Source organism: Oxyura jamaicensis, chromosome 3, assembly GCF_011077185.1.
Source record: "Oxyura jamaicensis isolate SHBP4307 breed ruddy duck chromosome 3, BPBGC_Ojam_1.0, whole genome shotgun sequence".
Taxonomy (NCBI): Eukaryota; Metazoa; Chordata; class Aves; order Anseriformes; family Anatidae; genus Oxyura; species Oxyura jamaicensis.
In genome coordinates, this window is record NC_048895.1 from 90,181,048 (window position 1) to 90,203,099 (window position 22,052).

Consider the following 22,052-nt stretch of genomic DNA (forward strand, 5'->3'; position numbering starts at 1 on the left):
ATTTGTATCAGTGAATGAACTGTATCTTCTGGTGTAGAGCTTTATATATGCCTTAATTCTCTGACATTTTATTATATTTCACCATTCTTGGCAAGTAGCCCAAGACCAGTAGCAAGAGCAATGCTTCCAAGTGATAAAAATGAAAAAGAGAAAATGAGGTAGAGTTATACCTGTCCTTCCAAAACAATGGGGAGCTGTTCAAGGTTGAATCACTATAATGGCAGTCACTCAAGTTCCCTCACAGTTCGAATCCAATCCAAAGGTTTGATTTGAAAATAAGAATAATCTGCTTGATAGGAGATAGGTAACTCTTTTATGTGATACATAAAGTGTCCTTTTACATTCCTACCCTCACATTTTGAAATTGATATTCAAGCATTGATATTCTGCTTAAAATTTTCTTGCAGATACAGTATTTAAGCAATGGTAGCAGCTACATTTCAAAATATATTGTATTATATATCTTTCTTTCATCTAGCAAAAATAGAATTTGCATTTTTCTTTTATTTTATATAAACTCATAAATTAATTAGCAGAAGATAAAAAAAGGGGGGGGGGGGTAACAAGAAGAAGTTTGTTTCTTAATATTAATGCCTTAATACAAAATATAACTCTAACCAGAGAAAATCATATTATATAGCTATATATTGCATCATAGAACTAGAGAAAGAAAAAGCAATAGAGAAGAAGCCACTTAGAAAATAACATTTGCTCTTTCAGGGTTTTTTAACATTTTGAAATAACTGTGGTTGAAGGGATAATCCTATGAATTCATCCCAAGTGAAGCTGAGCTAAGCAGAAAAATGAGGATACAGGAAAAGTAAATTGTAAGTTCAGCCAAGCTCAGCTGAAGAGCCTGAAACCTGCATTAATTCTGATGTGGAACATTTGTCCACTAACATTGGCTAAGATGCAAAACCACATCTGTATAAGACTGCTAAAGAGAAGACTTTCAACCTGTTCTCTCTGCTAAGAATACAAAGAAGTCATTTAGAGCAGGCTGTGTTTTTCCAACACCTAGAACAGATCAACACTTTTTTCTTTCTCAAACAGAAAGAGGAACAATTTCTATGCATAAAATTTTCCCATGAGGAGAACTTTCTCTTTAATTGAAAGAGATTTGAGAACACACAAGCTTCTCAAACATCTCATTTAAGTAAATACTTGAAGACAACCTCCGACCTTTACAGATTAACAGTCTAAGTATAACATAGTCTGACCTGCTACGTGACTATGATGGGAAAGTATCAAGGGGAACATCATTATTTATTGGTGTCACACTTTCAGGAGGCAGATGCTAATTTTAATCTCTGCATTTTGTCAGTATTTCATAGAATCATAGAATGCTTTGAGTTGGAAGAGACTTTAAAGATCATCTACTTCCAACCTCCCCTGCCATAAGCAGGGACACCTACTACTAGACGAGGTTGCTCAAAGACCCATCCAACCTGGCCTTAAACATTTCCAGGGATGAGTTATCCACATCTTCTCTTGGCAACTTGTTCTAGTGCCTCACCACCCTCAGAATAATGAATTACTTCATAATATTTAATATAAATCTATCCTCATTTAGTTTAAAACTATTATGGTCCTATGTCCCTGATAAAAGAGTCTCTTCCGAGCTTTCCTGTAGGTACCATTACACCATTTAAGTACTGGAAGGCCACTCTAAGGTCTTCCCAAAGCCTTCTCTTCTCTAGGTGGAACAACCCCAACCTTCTCGTCCTGTCTTCATACGACAGATGCTCCAGACCTTTGATAATCTTTTTTTTTTTTTTTTTTTTTTTTTTGGCCCACCTCTGGACTAAATCCAACAGGTCTATGTTCTTCTGATGTTGGGGACCCCAGAGCCTATCTCTAGGTGAAGTCGTGAAGTCTCGTAGGAGTAGAGTAGAGGCAGAGAATCACCTCCCTTGACCTCTTTTGATGCAGTCCAAGATACAGTTGGCTTTCTGATCTGCAAGTGCACATTGCTATCTCAATTTGAGTTTCTCTTCAAACTATACCCCCAGGTCCTTCTTAGCGCTGCTCTCAATCCATTCTACAACCACTCTGTATATTATCTTAGGATTGCCCTAGCTCAGATGCTCGGACTTAGAACTTGGCCTTGTTGAACTTTACTCTCAAGCCTGTGAAGGTCCTTCTGGATGGCATCACTTCACTCCAGCATGTTAACCACACCACACAGCTTGCTATCATTGGAAAACTTGCTAATTGCTGATTTCTCACTCAATCCCACTGTCCATGTTATTGACAAAGATGTTAAATAGCACCAGTCCCAGTACTGAACCTTGAGGAACACCACCTCGACATCAAGAAATTGACTGAAACATTTTGAGTGCAACCATCCACCCAGTTCCTTATTCATCAAGTGGTCTATCCATCAAAAACCATGTCTCTCCAATTTAGAGACAAGGAGACTACATGGGACAGTGTCAAATGCTTTTCACAAGTCATTTCATACTAAATAGATGAGTTTCAAGATTTTTTTTTTTGCTATGGGATGCCCACTCCCAGGGCATCCTGGTGTTCCAGGCCAGTTTGGATAGGACAACCTGATGATTTCTGTCCACAGTGGGGAGTAAGGTGTGGTTGGGAAGCGAACTAAATGACTTTTAGAGGTTCTTTGCAAGCCAAACCATTCTATTATTCTATGATTCTAAGTCTCATTGAAAATTATCCTAAGCAGGAGACAATAGTCCCCCATTATAAATATGCTGAGTTCTTAGCTACTGAATGTGAGGAGACATCACTGGCTGCTTGTTGTGTTTTGTATGAGATAATATATATTCAATGCATACTCATCAGACTGAATCTTGTAGGTAAGGTAAGTATTGAAACATTCATTTTATGAATTTTGTTCGATCTTAGGTGTAGTAAGGGCACAAACTAGTAACTGGTGTTTCTGGCATAGCTTAACCATAAGTCTGCAAGGTTAGATTGGTGGTATCTTCATTATTAGGTAAGCCTTTTATGTTTGGTGGTACACCTTAAAAACATTCTGAATCCATGTCAGGATAAGAGCCGGATATGCATCATCATGATATGCATCATGATATGCATCATTTTGAGTCACCATCCCTGGAGGTCTTTAAAAGACGTTTAGATGTAGAGCTTAGGGATACGGTTTAGTGGAGGACTTGTTAGTGTTAGGTCAGAGGTTGGACTTGGTGATCTTGGAGGTCTCCTCCAACCTAGACTATTCTGTGATTCTGTGATTCTGTGATTCTGTGATCTCTCTGTGAAAACTTGTTTCGTTGGAACGAAGGAAATCATACTGTAGTTTAAAAGATCCACTGTTCCATAGGATAATAACACTTGAGATTCACTAACTGTTCTGCAGTGCAAACCTACTCCTAAACAGACCCAGGAATTTCGGTGTAGGTGTTCTGTTTTTTTCTTATTATTATTATTTTTATTTTTATTTTTTATTTTATTTTCAGTGATTTTATTTGGAAAGTGTGAACTGATATTCCCCAGAAGATGCACCCAGTTTATCCTGAGCCCCCCCAAATGAAATAAGGGAAGAGTTTTTACATAGTCTCTCTCATTATAAAAACAAATATTTTATGTATATATATTTAAGTACACCAATTAAAAAATATAAAATTTGCCATCACTGTCCAGGGTTCAGTTAAGATAGAATTATTTTTCCTCCTAGTAGTTGGTATGGTGCTATGTTTGGGATTTAGGATGAGAATAATGTTGATATCACACTGATGTTTTCATTTTTGCAGAGCAGTACTTACACTAAGCCAAAGACTTTTCAGCTTCTCACACTATCCTGCCAGCGAGCAGGCTGGGAATCCAGCAGGAGCTGGGAGGGGACAGACACAGGACATCTGACCCAAACTGGCCAAAATGGGTATTCCATACCATTACCATCTGACGTCATGCTGCACAATTAGTATGGGGGGGCTTGCCAGCATGCGGAGACCAGCTGCTCAGTGTCAGGCTGGGCATCAGTGGTGAACAATTGCATTGTGCAATTGTGTTTTGTACACATTATTAGTAGCAGTACTATTATTATTAGTAGTAGTAGTAATAATAATTTTCCTTTCTTTTCTGTCCTAATAAACTAACTGTCTTTATCTCAGCCCACAGGCTTTCATTTTTTTCTGATTCTCTCCCCCAGAGAGGGAGGGGGGAGGGTTAGCAAATGGCTGTGTGGTGCTTTAGCTGCCGGCCGGGTTAAACCACTACAATCACTTAATATAAGAAGTCATTTACTAAAAATCATCTGGAAATGAAAATCTGACAAGCTAGATTCCCTACAGGAATGCAAATGATGTTCACTTATTTTTCCAACATCGTGCAAGGACTTTTGGAAAGCAATGTTAAAATCTTTCTTAATACCTTGGCACTAAGATCTTGATACCTTAATACCAAAGTTTTAACTACTTATTATTCATGAGAAAGAAGACAAGGGAGGGAGGGAGGGAGGGAGGGAGGAAGGAAGGAAGGAAGGAAGGAAGGAGGGAAGGAGGGAAGGAGGGAAGGAAGGAAGGAAGGAAGGAAGGAAGGAAGGAAGGAAGGAAGGAAGGAAGGAAGGAAGGAAGGAAGGAAGGAAGGAAGGAAGGAAGGAAGGAAGGAAGGAAAAGAAAGAAAGAAAGAAAGAAAGAAAGAAAGAAAGAAAGAAAGAAAGAAAGAAAGAAAGAAAGAAAGAAAGAAAGAAAAAGTTATCCTTGTTCTTAAGAATGGTTCCCATATTTTACTTGAAAAAAATCAATTTTGAAACTACATTCACATCTTTAAAACAATCTAAAAATAAAAAATAAAAATAAAGTAAATAATTAATAGCTACTGTACTCCAATTCCCAGAAAACTACAGGATGGCTCTGGGAAGATCATATACTTTCCTTTGAGTAAGGTTTATTCTACATTACTAAACTGAACAACACCACATCTTGTTCTCTGGTTCTGTGGTCACACATCCAGCTGTGATGTGGTCATATCTACAATATTAAAATATCTTGCTCATAAAACCATAAAGATATCTGCAACCAGACTGTGCTGGAAAAAGTCTGTATCTCATGTGTTTGAACCATACTCATGAATTATCTAGGAGATAACTAATGGGACAAAGTCATGCCAGAGTTGATTTCAAGTATTTAATTACAGTTAGCTGCAGAATTTGTAATGATGGTTCAGTTCGTGGGCCTTTTCCTCATGAACGTTCAATTTACTCTTGAACATTTAGTATGCATACTATGTAAACATAGCAGATTGGGCACTGCTGTCACTAGTTCACTAGTAGTAGTTAAAAACTGAAGTATTTCAGTGTTTAATCTGATATAAAGAATTAAAAAGAAAAAAAAAAAAAAGCTTAATCAATATTGAATGACTTTAAAAATCTTATGCAAAACAGTATTATTTTACCTGACTGCATCATATAACACCTAGAAAATCTCTTGTAATATTTATATTTCTGCCTTATATTTCTGTGTTTAAACTACATAATCCTCTTCCAACCATGCTTTTTTTTTTTTTTTTTTCCCTGCTATACGCCTATTTCTCCTGGAGTAATGATATTCTGACACCATGAAAAATAAAGAAAGTACATCCTCACCTTAACACAGCAAAATCCCAAACTAACTGTTCATTTAGACTCATTATCCACATCATCTTAGCTTCAGCAATGTGCCTCTCAACCTTTAAATATACCCTTAATTTATTAATATTGCAAATGTAGAAACGGGATGATAACAAAGTCCTTGTATCTTGATAGATGCCTTACTAGATGTTTGCCAGTGGGTTTTTCAAAGTCTGTTAGGGCCTCAGGGCTTCAGGGCTTCAGAGGTGTTCCACAGTGCATTGCATTCCTTGTTAGAAAGCCTTATAATTTGTAAAATATGATGTTTGTAATATCTCAGCAGACACCACCCAGAGCCTTTGGACTATGATGGGAGGAAGAAAATGTAGACAGAACACATTCTTTAATTAAATCTATAAACATAGTCATTTTGATGATGAGATTACAAACAATTTCTCCAGCTTTTACTGGCATAGGCAAGTAGGGTGTAAGCAAAAGCAACCATAAGCTCAGTTTTGTGCCATGTTGCATGTCTGGTTAAGGATAATCCACTTTTCTTTTATGATTATTCATGCTCAGTCCTGAAAACTGAGATCCCAACAAAAAACTTGTACTTCCACTTAATATATCAATGTCTATATCTATATACACACCGCTTCGTTCCACATCCCTGTCATATTGTGCACTTCTCTCTTTCACGTTTTTCTGCTTTGCTGTTTAGCCAAGACTTCAAGCTGCTTCCATTATTTACTTATTTGATCTTGATATTGTCCAATGGATTCAGGACCAGGGTGCAGGTGAAGGAACTGATTTGGTTCTTGCAGGGCATTCAGGGAATGTAGACTGGAAAATCTGAACCTGCTTCTGCATAAGCCAATATTTGCCACTGATTTGCATATCAAGGTTAAGTGTTTAGATAGTGTGATATGATTAAGACATATTTAGTTAGCTTTGTGGCCAGCAGGTCCAGGGAAGTGATTGTCCCCCTGTACTCAGCTCTGGTGAGGCCGCACCTCGAGTACTGCGTTCAGTTTTGGGCCCCTCGCTACAAGAAGGACATGGAGGTGCTTGAGCGAGTCCAGAGAAGGGCTACGAAGCTGGTGAAGGGTCTGGAGAACAAGTCTTATGAGGAGCGGCTGAAGGAGCTGGGACTGTTTAGCCTGGAGAAGAGGAGGCTCAGGGGTGACCTTATTACACTCTACAGGTACCTGAAAGGCGGCTGTAGCAAGGTGGGGGTTGGTGTATTCTCCCACGTGCCTGGTGACAGGACGAGGGGGAATGGGCTAAAGTTGCACCAGGGGAGGTCTAGGTTGGATATTAGGAAGAACTTATTTACTGAACGGGTTGTTAGTCACTGGAATAGGCTGCCCAGGGAAGTGATTGAGTCACCATCCCTGGAGGTCTTTAAAAGACGTTTAGATGTAGAGCTCAGGGATATGGTTTAGTGGAAGATTAGTTAGCGTTAGGTCAGAGGTTGGACTCGGTGATCTTGGAGGTCTCTTCCAACCTAGACTATTCTGTGATTCTGTGATTCTGTGATTCCTTCAAATAATATCTGTTTGAGATGCTTAGATGAAGGCTATGAGAAAAAGTAGATCAGAAAATGGAAAAAAAAAAAATAAAATACTTTTTAAAATATATTATTTATTTAGTGAACTAGTTGTCTATGTATATTTATGTTCAAGGAAATTTCTGTTGAAAATTGTTCAGAAAAAAAAAAGACCATAGAAAAGTGTGTTTTATAAAGGTATGTTTTAAATGATAGAAATACGTGTTTCTGTAAAAACAAACTGTAGTTCAGTGATGTGACATACTTTCCAGTGAGCAAATACTTCTGTTTTTCCAGCCTTTTTATCCCAGCCTTTACATAAAAAGTATGACTATTAACTGTACAAAGACTAAGCTAGTATCTGGTCATTAGATCTTCAGACAGATAGGAAATAAAAGATGAAAATGTCAATCACTATGCTATATATATTATACAATGTCTGAGCTGTGGGTATGACAAAATGAAATGAAAAACGAAACAAGATGCCTTGAGATGCTTATTTTATTATTAGGCTTCATATATACATATATATACTGGAGGGCAGAGATGAGGTGAAGTAACATTACACAGATAAAGAGCTGTCTGCTCTATAGATAGTTGGAAACTATCAGGGAACTGATGGCTGTTCCCACTTTGCTTCCAATAGTGTTTCCTTGTAATCTTGCCAGATTTATGTTCTGGTAAGGTAGAGTTCAGAATTACTTACTATTGTCCATTAGTTAATATTTTAATGTAGCTTCAAATATATCAATTTAACAATGGAGAAAATTTATAGTCCTTGCTCAGAAGAGACCAGTTCTTGCAATGAAACAGAAAGACATGATGCACAGTTAAAGTGAGAATATAATTACTTTTAAGTAATTTCTTGTATGGTCTATTATTCATTCTTAAAGAAATAAGGAAGTTTCAAAGAGAAGGAATTTATCCATTGCAAACCACAGGACTGACAACATGAACTGCAATTCTGACAAGCAGGGAGAATTTCTGTATTCTTGATATGACTCCTCACATAGATAATGCTATGAAAATGGAACTCAGAGCCAAAAGAGATTTTCTATTTGAGTTAACTGAGTAACTACTAAGAGGTATCTTATTCCGAGGTGTGGATTATTCAGGAATTTAGATAAAACATACCCACCAATGATTCGTAAAGGATGCTGGACTAGATATATACTGAAATATGTGGTATACTAATGGAAAGTTAGAATGATGGCTTTCTCTTACTTGAATTTCTGCATGATTACTGAAACATATCACTCACTCATTGATCCTTGTGAGAGTAGCAGCTTCTTTTGATATATAAGCAAACTGTAGAACTCTTTGGCACTTACATGGCTCAAAGGCAGATGGTTTGTGTACACGTGTACAGGAAAGAAAATCCTCACTGTACTCATAATACTTATGCTTGGGTCTAGTACCAAAGGCAGGACCTTACAGGCTGAAAGCTGGAAAACACTGAATACTCCTAAACACCATTTTTTTTAACATTGAGAAAGTAAACTGACAGACTTTCAAAAAAAAAAAAATGGTTAAACATGAGAATATGTAGATCTTATGTATCTCCCCACTCCACCCATAAGATCTAAAACTCAGACAAAAATAAATAAATAAATAAATTGATGTTTCTTTAATATATCCATGCATTAAACATAGGAATTACGCCTGCAGATTGCAAAGGGTTATTTGAAATTGTATGTATAAATGTGTGCTTTTATCAATTTTCAGACCTGATATAAGTAGCATGTATACACATAACAAGTATATTTTAGTGTCTCTCAGAGGCCATAGTATCTAGAACGGCATAAATGACCTGAACACTTGAGAGAGCACAGGCTGTGAGTTTCAACTACCAGAAGACTATTAAATATAACTGTCTGCTTTACTGAACTTTATGCATTTGTCTGTGCTCATGCAGCTGAACCACATAAACCAAAATCAGTTTAAATTTCTGGAGAAGAACATTTGTCTTATTCACTAAATATTGTATCCAGGCCTTGAAATATCTGAATTACATTGCTTATCCTGGGAGTTTGATTATACCTCTATTAATTTCGTACTTTACATTAATAATCTGTAGTTGTATAGCCATGCTTTAGTAGCTGTGAATTTTTATATTGCCTAAACAAGAAAACTTTTGGATTGACCAGAAATTTCCTAATTATAATAATTCATGAGTTGATATACTTAAAAATTAATACAATTTCCTAAAAGGACACTGTTGATATGAACCCCAGACATACTGGAATGCTAACTGTCTTGGTAAGTTAAGTTACCTGTATGGATAATTTGCTACAACCCAGTTTTTCCAAGATATGATCAGTTCTTTGCATGGTCAGAACAATGGGTATGGTTTATTGACCTCTTCCAAGTACAGTGATCAGTTTTGCTATTTGCCTGCCAACAGTCTCTTAAAAGAAAGAATTTTACCCAAATGATACCATGGGTCTGACATTTGTTTTGCTCAGTAGTTTCCATTATTTTTTTCCTCTAGTTCAAAGAACTTCAGAATAACTTTTCCTTTTGTTTCCCTAAAATTCTCTACTGGAGCCTCTTCAAGGTTTTCCTCCTTTCTAAGATCAACTTTAATTAAAAAGGTGAAGGTCAATTTGTCTTCAAATACTGTTTTTTTTTTTTTTTCTTTTCTTTTCTTTTTTTTTTTCTGTATTATATTCTGTAGTAGTACATTCAGGAAATGCTCCATCTGTAAGGCTTTTGAGGTTCTTGCAGACCACATACTGTGTGATTTGTTTATTGTTTTTGACAGGTATTATATGTGCTCAACAAGGAGTTACGGGGAAGGCAAAATGAGATTACAGAAACTTTTTTAGAAGCAAATATTCTCAGGTCAAGAGATTTCCTTAAACCAATTTTTTGCTGCTGTTGTTATTAGGACAGTGGGTAGAGCTATGTCTTGGACCTACCATTGACATAATCAGAAATTCCCTTTGATGGTGATGGTGAGGGTCACTGATGGTGTTATCTTCAGGTTTAAAACACTTTAGCATCCTGGAGACAGAGACTTAAATCCAGTATGACTGAATCAATCTTTAAACTTCAAAGACAGATAAATCAGACAGATAAATCAATTACTCCTGTGTGATGTTTGGTTTAGACCTTAGAAATGGCTGTCATTTCTGCTCTGTGTGGAGAGTAAAGTTGAAGCAGCTTTATTTGTGAAGTAAAGGAGTTACTTTTATTACTACAGTAAACAGTCATTCCAGAATTATGCAGTGGTTTGGGACATGCAAAATATTTTTAAAATACCTTGGAATGAAAGACAATCAGATACAAAACATTATTTCAATGTATTTACATAATCTTCCTTATTAACTAATAACTTGGAGCTCACATATACTAACAAAAATAAGACATATTTCATGATTCAATCATTTCTGTTTCTTTGTTTTCAGACAATACTGTAATATTTATTCATCTGATAATGATCAGCTAATTGAGTAAAAGGAAATTAAGCTCTGAATAATTGGTAAAGTGCAAGAAGACTTTATTAGAGAAAATTTTAAATGGATAGATGATGCTTTCCGCATATGCTGTCTGTGTTCAGAAATACTATTTTTTAAATTATAATATTTTAAATTTCACATAACAAAATAAAAATATTTACAAATCAAAATGAATGACTGATTATGAAATAAATCCCTGAACCTGATTAGTTCCAGGACTTTATGAATCTGGAACATATTGGAAATTTTTAAACTTTGAATCTCTTTCTAACAATAATTAATGAACTTAAATACAAGAACTTAAAAATTATCTTCATTTTCATAATCTTTCAGTTCAAAGACAAAGATTTTGAACAGAAAAATATAACTTCCTCAAATTAATGTGAAATGCACTATTGATTTTCTAAACTTTATACATCAAGTAAAGGTTTTAGGAAGATTAGTCACCTGTCTAGACAGCTTCCAGACAGATTATGTTTCATTTGTACATATTTTTCAAACATTAATATAGGTATTTATTATCAAATTAATATATTTGAGGAATTGAAAGGATTTTCTTGGTTAAATGAATTGAGAGCATTTGTTATTGATTCTTTCTCTTTATCAGCAGGACTGCTGTCTAATCTCTCAAGCAGACAATCTCCAGTACAATACCATCTGACGCTGTCATTAAATCCTCAGCGTCAGGTTTCTGTAGCAACAGAAGAGCTCTTCCTGCTCCACTGCCTACATCTGAAATCTGGAACAAAAACAGTTAATATTTTGCTGTTCTTCTACTGTTTTTGACAGGCTAAGTCGGAGATCTTCTGTATCTGGAAAGAAGTGGTAAGTAGCAGTTAAAGTTTGTGATTATTGAATCATAGAGCTGTATTTTAGTTGTTGACGTACACGCACACCAGATGGTGGCCTGCTGCACTCTCATCCAGATTAGACAGATAAAACTTGGGCTATATGTAGGCCTATACAGGTAAACCATAAGAGGTTACAGGGCTTATTTAAGACAGCAGATCTTGAAAAGCTTTACATTCATTTGGCTATAAATTTTACAGGATGAACATATTCCCAAGATGTTTAAAGTTAGCTTCAGTGCTACTGTTTTCACACTGTTAGCCCTCTCCAGGCTGAAAATAACAAGCAGCATATAAGTAATGTAGAGCATAACTGGTTTAGGAGTTGTTGTTCACAAAATTGGCAACTCTATTTGACTCAAAATATATTATAATAATTATAAATACTAACCAGAACTGACATATAATTTTCAGAAAAAAACAACAACTGCAAAATGCTTCTGAATGGGATTTATTAAATTATTAAATTTACTATTAAATACTTATTAAAGAATTATTTTTGTACTCATAACATATTCTGAATAAAAGCTTTTATTTCTGATGACTAAAACCAAAGAAGCCTCCTTCTAAAACCAGGGGTTTTGTTTGTTTTCTAAAAAGTCATTGTTTCCTAAAGCCAGTGGAAAGCTCATGTAGTTAGCTTGCACAGCTCACAGATCAGTAGATTTCTGAGTTTTATTTTAGTAATTACCTATTCGTCACATTTTTATGATCTTATTTTCTTGTTGCTATTGATAACATGGATTACGCTTTAAAGGAATTTGACTTAGGTACAGCATCCATTTATTTGGATCAATATCTATGCAAAGTTTTGCAGACACGTTTAAAAACATGATAAATAAGCCTGAAGTACAGTTATTGGTATACAAAATTTTGTTATGTTAATAAGGAAAGTTATCGTATAGGTTGAATAAACCAGTTGTGATTGTGGTTCTATTACCTAAATTAAACCAAGAGATTGTGTATGCGTCTGAAAACTGGAAGAAAGAAAGTAACATTTATATATCATAACCATTGTTGCTAATACATTTATGAGACTGTGTTTTGACATTTTATTAATGAGAGAGGACATCACAAAGAGGAAGAGATACAGTAGTAAGTATAAAGAAATTTTACAGAATCTGTATTTTTGCCCTTTTTCAGGCATCTCCAGTGTTCACTTCTAGAGAAAATTAATTATTTTACCACAAAATTAAATATTGATGTCTAATACTAATTTTTAAATAGCAGTGAAAGTTATTAAACTCATAAATATAATATCCTATTTCATTTTTTAAGTAATTTTCTCTTTAATTATAGTGATTACTAAGAAGTCTTTAGGAGATTTCATTAAAAAACAATGGTCATACAATAACCTCTTTGCTGAAGTAACCAGAACATATAGTCATTGTCTATGGGCCTTTTCCAAGAAACATCAGTGATAGCTGGCCTTTGCTAAAGAACAGTGTGATATTAGAGAGTGCATATTCATGTGAAAGGCATGCAAATATTTACTGATAATATGTCATAAATATATAATATTATTTTGATATGATATTTGAAATGATTTTAATATAGGAAGTTAAAATACACCTTAATACATTGATGTATTTTAGGTTCATGGCACTGTACAATTGAAATGTCTCTTGGTACTTACATGTCTGTGAAAAGGAGTTAAACCCATCTGAGGAGTTCTGAGGAGTCTGTGTGTTTGAGGTGTCTACTTTGTAAAATTTAAAACAAGAAAGGGGGTAGGAAATAGGCAGATCCTTGACCACACATTATGATGCTAGTAGCAGTATTGAACTGATTTGAGGATGAATGTGGAATGGAAAAAATCCCCACACTTGGAACTTTGACACAGTCATCCCTTTTGAATGATGGTAATAGGAGAGAGCATTAGACAATCAAAACCAAACAAAAACAGACATCTTGATCACACATTACAAACAGCACATAAGGTCAAGAACCTCAGCCTCTTGAAGATCCCTTTTATGTCCACACAGTGCAGGACAGTGCTCTGGACCCACCATGGAAGCAGAACCAGCTGTAGAATTTGAATTGTGTTTTTTAAGATTTTCAGCAAGTTTCTTAATCTACCTTTAATTTTAAATAAACTTTCCCTTCTTCAAAATAGAGTTGATAGCTTCCTACTGTCCCAGTGATGTTGTACTTGATGTTATGATCATAGCATTTTGAGATATTTTGAATCTGTATGGGGCTGTATAGTGCCTAGACAGATCTTGGATCAGCTTACTATAAACACAAAGCAATTGATCCTGTTTAAAAAAAAAAAAAAAAAAAAAAAAAGTGTTTCTGGAGAAACAGTTATGCCCATGGGAACACAGCTGAGCATTCAAGGTTAAATGGAGGCAGAATTATTTAGTCATGTAGTCATTAGTAAAGTGCTTGACCTGGAGAAATTAAAAAAAGAGAGTTTATCCACATCTTTATATCCGCTGTCAAACTGGTATTCATAATAATGCTAAGTATTCAATATTTTGTCACTATTTTACAGACAAGAAATCCAGTTACAAATTATGTAACCAAATTTTAACAAATCATAAGCTAATCTGCCAGATTTGTGATAAGTTTTTTTACCTCTCTTACAAACTTATAGAAAACGTGAAGATTTGCACACAGGTTCATTCTTGCTTTCCTCTTCTGTAGTGGGTTTATGTGGCAATGTTTTGGTAGTAGGGGGCCATAGGGGTGGCTTCTGTGAGAAGGATCTAGAAGCTGCCCCGTGTTTGGTAAGGGCCCCACTACTGACCAGAGCTGAGCCAATAAGTGATGTTGTTTGCGCCTCTGTGAGAGCATATTTAAGACAGGGGAAAAAAAAAAAAACACTGTGCCACACAGCAGCTGGGAGAGTGAGAGGAGTGAGGAACAGCCTTGCAGGCACCAAGTCAGCAAAGAAGGAGGGGGAGAGGTGGTCCAGGCGCCGGAGTAGAAGTCCCCTGGGGTCTGTGGTGAGGACCATGGTGAAGCAGGCTGTCCCCCTGCAGCCCATGGAGTGCCACGGTGGAACAGGGTTCCACGCTGCAGCCCGTGGAGGAGACCATGGTGGAGCAGGTGGACTTGCACCGACGGAGACTGTGGCCTGTGGAAGACCCCTGTTGGAGCAGATTCCGGGCCGGACCTGCAGCCCATGGAGAGGAGACCATGCAGGAGCAGGTAACCTGGCAGGAGCTGCTGCCCGTGGGGGACCCAGGTTGAAGCAGTTTGCTCCCAAGGGATGGACCCCGTGGTACGGACCCATATCTGGAGCAGTTCTTGAAGAGCTGCTGCCTGTGGGAAGCCCACGCCGGATCAGTTTAACAAGAACTGCATCCCGTGGAGGGACCCCACAGCACAGGGGACGAGAGTGACTGAGAAGGAGCGGCAGAGAAGAATTGCTATAGACTGACCATAACCGCCACTCCCCCGTTCCCCTGCGCCGCTCGGGGGGAGGAGGTGGAAGGGGTTGGATGAGGGGGGGAAGGTGCTTTTGGTTTCTTTCCTTTGTTTCTCACTTCTCTAGCTCCTTAGTAATAGGCAATATATCTTACTATCTCCCTATGCTGAGTCTGTTTTGCCCATCACAATAATTACTGCGCGATCTCCTTGTCCTTATCTCAACCCCTGAGCCCCTTTCATCGTATTTTCTCCCCGTTCCTCTTTGAAGAGCGGGAGTGCGAGAGCGGTTGTGATGGAGCTCGGTCGCCCACCCGAGTAAAACCATCACATCTTCTCGTTCTTTGTTCTCATTCTTTATTCTCATTTTTTATTCTCATTCTTTATTCTCATTCCCAGTTAGTGTATTGTAGCATGAATAGGGAAAAAAATATATCTGGGCTTTAATATATATATATATACATATATATATATATATATATGTACTTAAATAGTACCCTCCCCATGCTCTGAACAATGTTATGCAATAAATGAATGCTAAAGAATAGGTAATATGATATTCTGTAAACATAAACTTGGGAGAGCTTTTTTTTTTTTTTTTTTTTTTTTTTTCTGGTGTTATACTCCTTGATTTGAGACTTCTTAATATATATTTTTTTTCTCATAAGCATTTGTTGAATATAGATTTATGATAAGATTTATTAGAGTGAACATGCTGACAAACTGACTATGATAGACACAGCAACATGATGATTTCATGTCTATAATGATGTATTTTGTTACCTTCTACCCATTCTGTCAGTGTAGCATCATTTCTCTTGTACCAGTCAAATTAGTAACATTTGAGCCCCAAATTCCTGAGGCTCAGCCAGCTATAAAGATGTAATTGATTCCACCAATGAAAATCATTTATCTGGAAAAGACGTATGGCAGATTAAAAAAAAAAAAAAAAAAAAAAAAACACATAACTTTAGTCATTTTGTAAAAAAATCAACTTTTTAGGAAGTCAGCAAATCAAATGGACAGAACAATGGAAAATCTACTGAAAAAATGCCTGTGCAAATGGAATGAAAGATTAGATCATAATTTGTCATTCACAGTGTTGATAACAATGTGTGTATTGGAAAGTATACCTCTGACGAGTGGTAGTAGAAGTCACCTTGTTCTTAAAATGTATTCAACATGACTTTCAGACTAAAGTGTGAAAGTTATTTAAGGTTAATAAAGATTTCCAAGGTACATGATGAAGAAACTGCTAGTAGCTATAAATTTATCTTGAACATTGACGTTCTGGATCACTCCAATTATTGCACCAATTATAAATCATAATAATTATTTATTAAATCAAAAGGGACAAAGATTCATTTTTTTTCTATAAATGTTATTCATTGCTGCAGGCTGTAAAAAATCTTGGCATAGATTGTCAAGTTTCTACTGTGTCTGTAGGTCCCCTCTAACCCCCCAGTCTTTTACTGTCTTTTCTAATTTTTTATAACTCACCAACAGCAGTGTGCTCTTTTTAACATCTTCTCTTGGAAGATAAAAACTGTTTATTATTATTATTACTATTATTATTATTATTATTATTATTATTATTATTTTCTTTTTTATTATTATTATTATTATTATTTTCTCTTTTTAATTAATGGGTACTACATTAGTAAATCTGGACATAGTGTTTGCAGTGTAGACTCCCTATGGCCTCTTTTTTATTGTTAGATACTCATTGTTAGATGAACATTGTTCAGTTTTTATCTTAAAGGATCTATAATTCTTGAACACTGGTTTCTTCACAGATTGAGTGGATGCTTCTTGCATGGCTAATAGCATATAGATAGATCATTGTTGGATTATATGAATTTACATTTCCTAGACAAAGAAATGAGCTACACAGAAATCTTTCCTCTTTTTGGCACAAAGAATTCCCTATGAGAGCTACACAGATCACTCTTCATAGGAAAAGAGAATTCAATGTGCCTGAAATATTTTAATGGGACAAAAGAAAGATATTATGTTCTTCCAGGATTATTAGTCATTTTGAAAATTTGGAGCTGTTTTCCTTCTTTTATAGTCAAGATACTACTGTGAATTTCCATAGAAGTCTCTTGTTTCTTACAAGGTTTTAGACTACTTTTTTGCGCTTGCTTGAGGAGAGTTTGCAACTTATGCATTTTTCCCTCTGCTTACTCACTGAATGCTTATATATTTTATAAAGTTCATGTTAGCTTCAATGAGATACTGAGAATAACTGATATCCTAGTATTTAAGGAATTTTACAGGGGTGCAGAACATATAGAAAATACCCAAGCTATTTCAGTTAAAAGGTTAGTGTTCTTAAACGCTAAGTTGGTGAAACAATATATACTTTGCATCTTTTGAAATGAAAATGATATATTCAGTCTTAAGATGAGCACAATTTGGGGTTTGTCTTGGGAAAAAAAAAAAAAAAAAAAAAAAAAAAGTTTCATTTGTTTTTATTTCAATGAAGAGAACTAAATAACTTTTTGGTGTATTATTTTCATTTTATCTATTTAAACTAATTTCTCCTCTTCTTCCGCACTTAAGCTAGGCTATTGAATGAAAAACATAATGCTCCTCCAGTCCTATTTCACTATACATCATGTCAGAGAATTGTAAATATTCATTAATACAATGTTTGTGAGATACTTATATCTCTTAGTAATTTTATTTTTGCATACTGTCACTGAAAGAAGTGATGATGTTTATATCTATGATATGCAAAATTCTCTTGCCATACAATAAAGATATATAAATATATTTACTCGGATGAGGGTGGAAAGCCCTTACAGAGAGATCTGGACAGGTTGGAGAGCTGGGTGATCACCAACTGCATGAAGTTTAACAAAAGCAAGTGCTGGGTCCTGCACCTGGGACGGGGCAACCCTGGCTATACATACAGACTGGGTGACGAGACGCTGGAGAGCAGCCCCGCAGAGAGGGATCTGGGGGTCGTGGTTGACAGCAAGTTGAATATGAGCCAGCAGTGTGCCCTGGCAGCCAGGAGGGCCAACTGTATCCTGGGATGCATCAAGCACAGCATTGCTAGTCAGTCGAGGGAAGTGATTGTCCCACTCTGCACTGGTGTGGCCTCACCTCGAGTAGTGTGTGCAGTTCTGGGCACCACAGTACAAAAAGGACATGAAACTGTTGGAGAGTGTCCAGAGGAGGGCAACAGAGATGGTGAAGGGCCTAGAGGGGAAGACGTATAAGGAGTGGCTGAGGTCCCTGGGCCTGTTCAGCCTGGAGAAGAGGAGGCTGAGGGGGGACCTCATCGCAGTCTACAACTTCTTCGCGAGGGCATTTGGAGAGGCGGGTGACCTATTCTCCATAAACACCAGTGATAGGACCCACAGGAATGGTGTTAAGCTGAGGCAGGGGAAGTTTAGGCTGGACATCAGGAGGAGGTTCTTCACTGAGAGAGTGGTTGCACACTGGAACAGGCTCCCCAGTGAAGTAGTCCCTTCACCAAGCCTGAATTTAAGAAGAGATTGGACTGTGCACTTAGTCACATGGTCTAAACTTTTGGGTAGACCTGTGCAGTGCAAGGAGTTGGACTTGATGATCCTTATGGGTCCCTTCCAACTCAGGATATTCTATGATTCTATGATTCTATGATAAATATGACACTATTGTTAGCATTATTGAAATATATATTTCATTATATTTTTTCAGTCTTAACTTTTAAAGTTAATTTGATTGTGTTTTATGATATGTCAAAATACATGGATGTATTGAAATAAAAATGTCATATTAAAAAAAAAATAAAAGAAAAAGAGAGCTTAGAAATCAAACGTTTATTTCAAAAATCCTTTCCAATGTTAAATTTAAATAAAAGCAACTCCATAATTAACAGTTAAATAAATAAGTAAATAAATAAACTACCAATTAGAAGAGTGATTGTGCTCCTACATATGCTTGTGGTGAGCTGATGAGCATCACAAAAATCATTGTGGGGTTGTTAAACATAAATGCTTGTGATGGAATTGAAGCATGTAACTTTTTCATTGCAAGACTCAAAGGTTGTCTTAAAGCATCTTAATAGGGTCATTTTGTATTTTTATTATTATTATTATTTCAAATAGCATAAGCACAACATAGCTGGAACAGGTATAGAGAAACTAAAGCTAGAAGGTGAAAACTGGAATCAAAGCACATATTTTTAACAGTAAGAGTGAATAACTACTGAAATGGACATGATAGACTTTCCACTACCTGATGCCCATCATTTCTTTTTTCTATAAAGTAGGATTTTGTCAAATCCCAGGACACAGTGAAATAGAAGGGTATTACAAGGGTAATACAACGTAACAGAGAGGAGATCAGGTAAGAATATCTGTTTCCCTGAAAATAAATAAATAAATAAATAAATAAATAAATTGTTTTAGTATACATGTAGAACAAGAATGATTCTTGTGGGTAGGAAAAAAATCAACATACTTTTAAATATTCTCTGAATTTTGATATATGTAGATAGATTTAATATGAGTAGTATTATAGCCCACTATGAGTCCCCCAGGTAAGGTTATTTTCAGTGTAAAATCATAATTCTGAGTTAAAAGGGAAGAATCTAAGTCACAATTTATTGCTCAGGCATAAAGAGAAGGAGGCTTCATGTGAGATACCACAGATAAAGCTTGTATAAAGCCAAGCTCTGACCGTAAACATATAAATTTTGTCTCATCTTTCCCATAACTCCTAAATGGGAAACCTATGTGGCTATAGTGAATATTTACTCCTCAGGTTGCAACACAACATTTGTTCAAAGGAAAACTGTAAGAGTACTGTGCATGGTGTTCCCTTACTGTAGCAGGTATCAACAAGCTTTTGTCTAGCACACCAAGGCATATGTCCCAGCTGGAGGAGATCATGATAGCAAAAGCATTCAAGCTGAGGGCTCAGTACCCACATGATATGCTTTTCAGGATCTTTATTTTGGATTAACTCTGGTCTCTACCTGGGGACTATTAGTGACTGGATATTCTGATTTAATTTTATTTGAAAATAATCCTGTTAATGTGCTATGTGATGTGATCTTAAACACAATCAGAGAGGGCAATCAGGACATTCACATAAATGCATTCTGGATCCAAACAAAAACATAGTCCAGCAAAGCTCCTCTTTCAGCTATAAGTTTAGCCCTGGATGTTCCCATTTCTTTATGCACTACTCTATGTTTGAAATAAAGTGTTTTGAATAACAAAATCAAGAACTGAGCAGTCTTTTTACTGAGTAGTGCATCCTCCTAATTAATTTATCTTCCCTTTTTAATGAAATTCAATTTTCAGAGCTGCTGGAAGATATTGTGGAGGCTATTACTTGTTCTGCTGCTTCCCCTCTTCTTGAGCCCATTCACCCTACTGCTATGATCTGGTGACTAGGTGACAGTTACAGGCAACAAAATTCAGATATATTTGCTCTTATTTAGTTCAGTACAATCGCCTCATGCAATTGCTGCAGCTTTGTCCATAGGGATAAAGTTTTCAGGAAACTGTAAGAAAAAGAGAGAAATTAAAACTAGGAAGGGTAGATATATTACTACACCTCTGTAAATTCCCTCTTTTGGTGTCTCATACTGTACCATTCAGCTGGTTCTATACAGTGCTGTAGCCTTGGGAAAGTCTATGAAAGCTGTAGGAGCCAGGTGCTTGCATATCTTTGTAAATTCTATGTAATATATATATATAATAAAATAAATCCAAGCAAAATATTTCTTCTAAAAGTCATCTCATCTTTGCATAAGGACATTAGCTTTACATTCTATAATGCCCTCTTTACTTATCAGACTAATCTTAGTTTATTATTTGTTGCCAGTGGGTGTGGGTTAAGCAGCTAAAGGCAGCTCTTGGAAGGGAATGCCTTTCTCATTAGTTTTCACTGTGTGGTGAGAAGTGCTACGTTCACTTTATATAAAAAAATAATTTGATATTTTCCTAACATTTTGCAAATCATACAACAGTACCTCATATGCAATGTTATTGATCAGAATTTCTCTTCTGTCCCTCCTGTTTTACAGTACATGCTTGTTCTTTTACAGATAAATGATGCATTGCTGAAAGCTGAGTAGTTATTTATACTCACATAAATGTAAGAAAGACACTTTTAAGACATCTCATCATTAAAAAGTGTATGTCCTTATCTACAGCTACATGGATGAATCACTTTCTGTTACAATGAATACATATTTTCCCCACTTGTCACCTAGAAAATAATTTATTTTCATTCATTGTCAGATTTTGCATCTGTACAGGTTGGATCAGTGTGGTGAAAATTACATGGTGATTTATAACATAAGGGGGGAAAGTACTAGGGCATTATGACCTTGTCACAGCCTAAAATTATTCTCTTGTTTTTGAAATAGGTAATAATATTACTTTTTGCCTAAGACATTCTAGATGCTTCTGGAATCAGACCAGCAAATGCTGTGGTGTTTAGCATGGTTTATTTGTGTTGAAGTCTTAAAATAAGCAAAGTGCAATAAAACTATTTCTTATTGTGTTCTTAAATGTTATATTCTCTTGTATAATAATATGTAACAATATCTCACCATCTTGAATATATTTTCAGATTATTTTAGCTAAAGTATTATGAACTGTATTTTTAAAATAGTGGCTTTATGTAAAGATGAAGAACCTACATGTGGCTTACATGAAGGTTATGAAGTAATGGAGAATTAATGCAGCCTTCCTTAGTCTTTGGAACCAATACTTGAATGATCATATAAATAATGTTGTATTTTGTCAAGCTTTTTTTTCAGCTCTGCATTTCAGTTGCTTTATTTCAAGTCAATGTGAGGCTAACACAGTTGTGATCCATAGCCAGCAAGTTTTGCAAATTTAGCCCATTGTGTTAATGGATTCTACTCAGTATAGCAATGACTAAACTAGTTAACATTAATGCTCACTTATGAGTATTACACAGCCTAAAAGCCTGTGGCTACAACATAAAGGGCATTTGATATGTCAATTAATTTTTCTAAATTGCAGAACTTTTCCAGGGTGTTGAAAGACTGTTATATGTTATTCAGATAATATTAGTCAGTTAAATCATTTAATATGTCAGTTCTTTTTCTCTTGTTTTCCAGGAAATATTTTTGTTTATTACTCCAATTGCTAGAACACCTAATTAAAACAAAAATGATTTTCAGCCTTACTTTGTTGTATGTTATAGGTAGCCTTAACAACATTATCAGTGAAGGTGAAAACCTGCAACATACTGGAAAAAGCAAAACGTTGTTAAAAATAAGGCCGGCAGAATGGACTGAGTAT

The 22,052-nt window shown here is 35.9% G+C and overlaps 1 protein-coding gene across 1 annotated transcript in view; it reads left to right on the forward strand.

The window, feature by feature from the left end:
* Window positions 1-11,305: 11,305 nt before the first annotated feature.
* The window catches only part of EYS (eyes shut homolog), an 883,205-nt gene continuing 872,458 nt past the window's right edge, over window positions 11,306-22,052 (forward strand). Inside the window, exon 1 of the mRNA XM_035323172.1 lies at window positions 11,306-11,368. The gene's annotated coding sequence lies outside the window, so the exon portion shown is untranslated. The remainder of the gene's footprint in view (window positions 11,369-22,052) is intronic.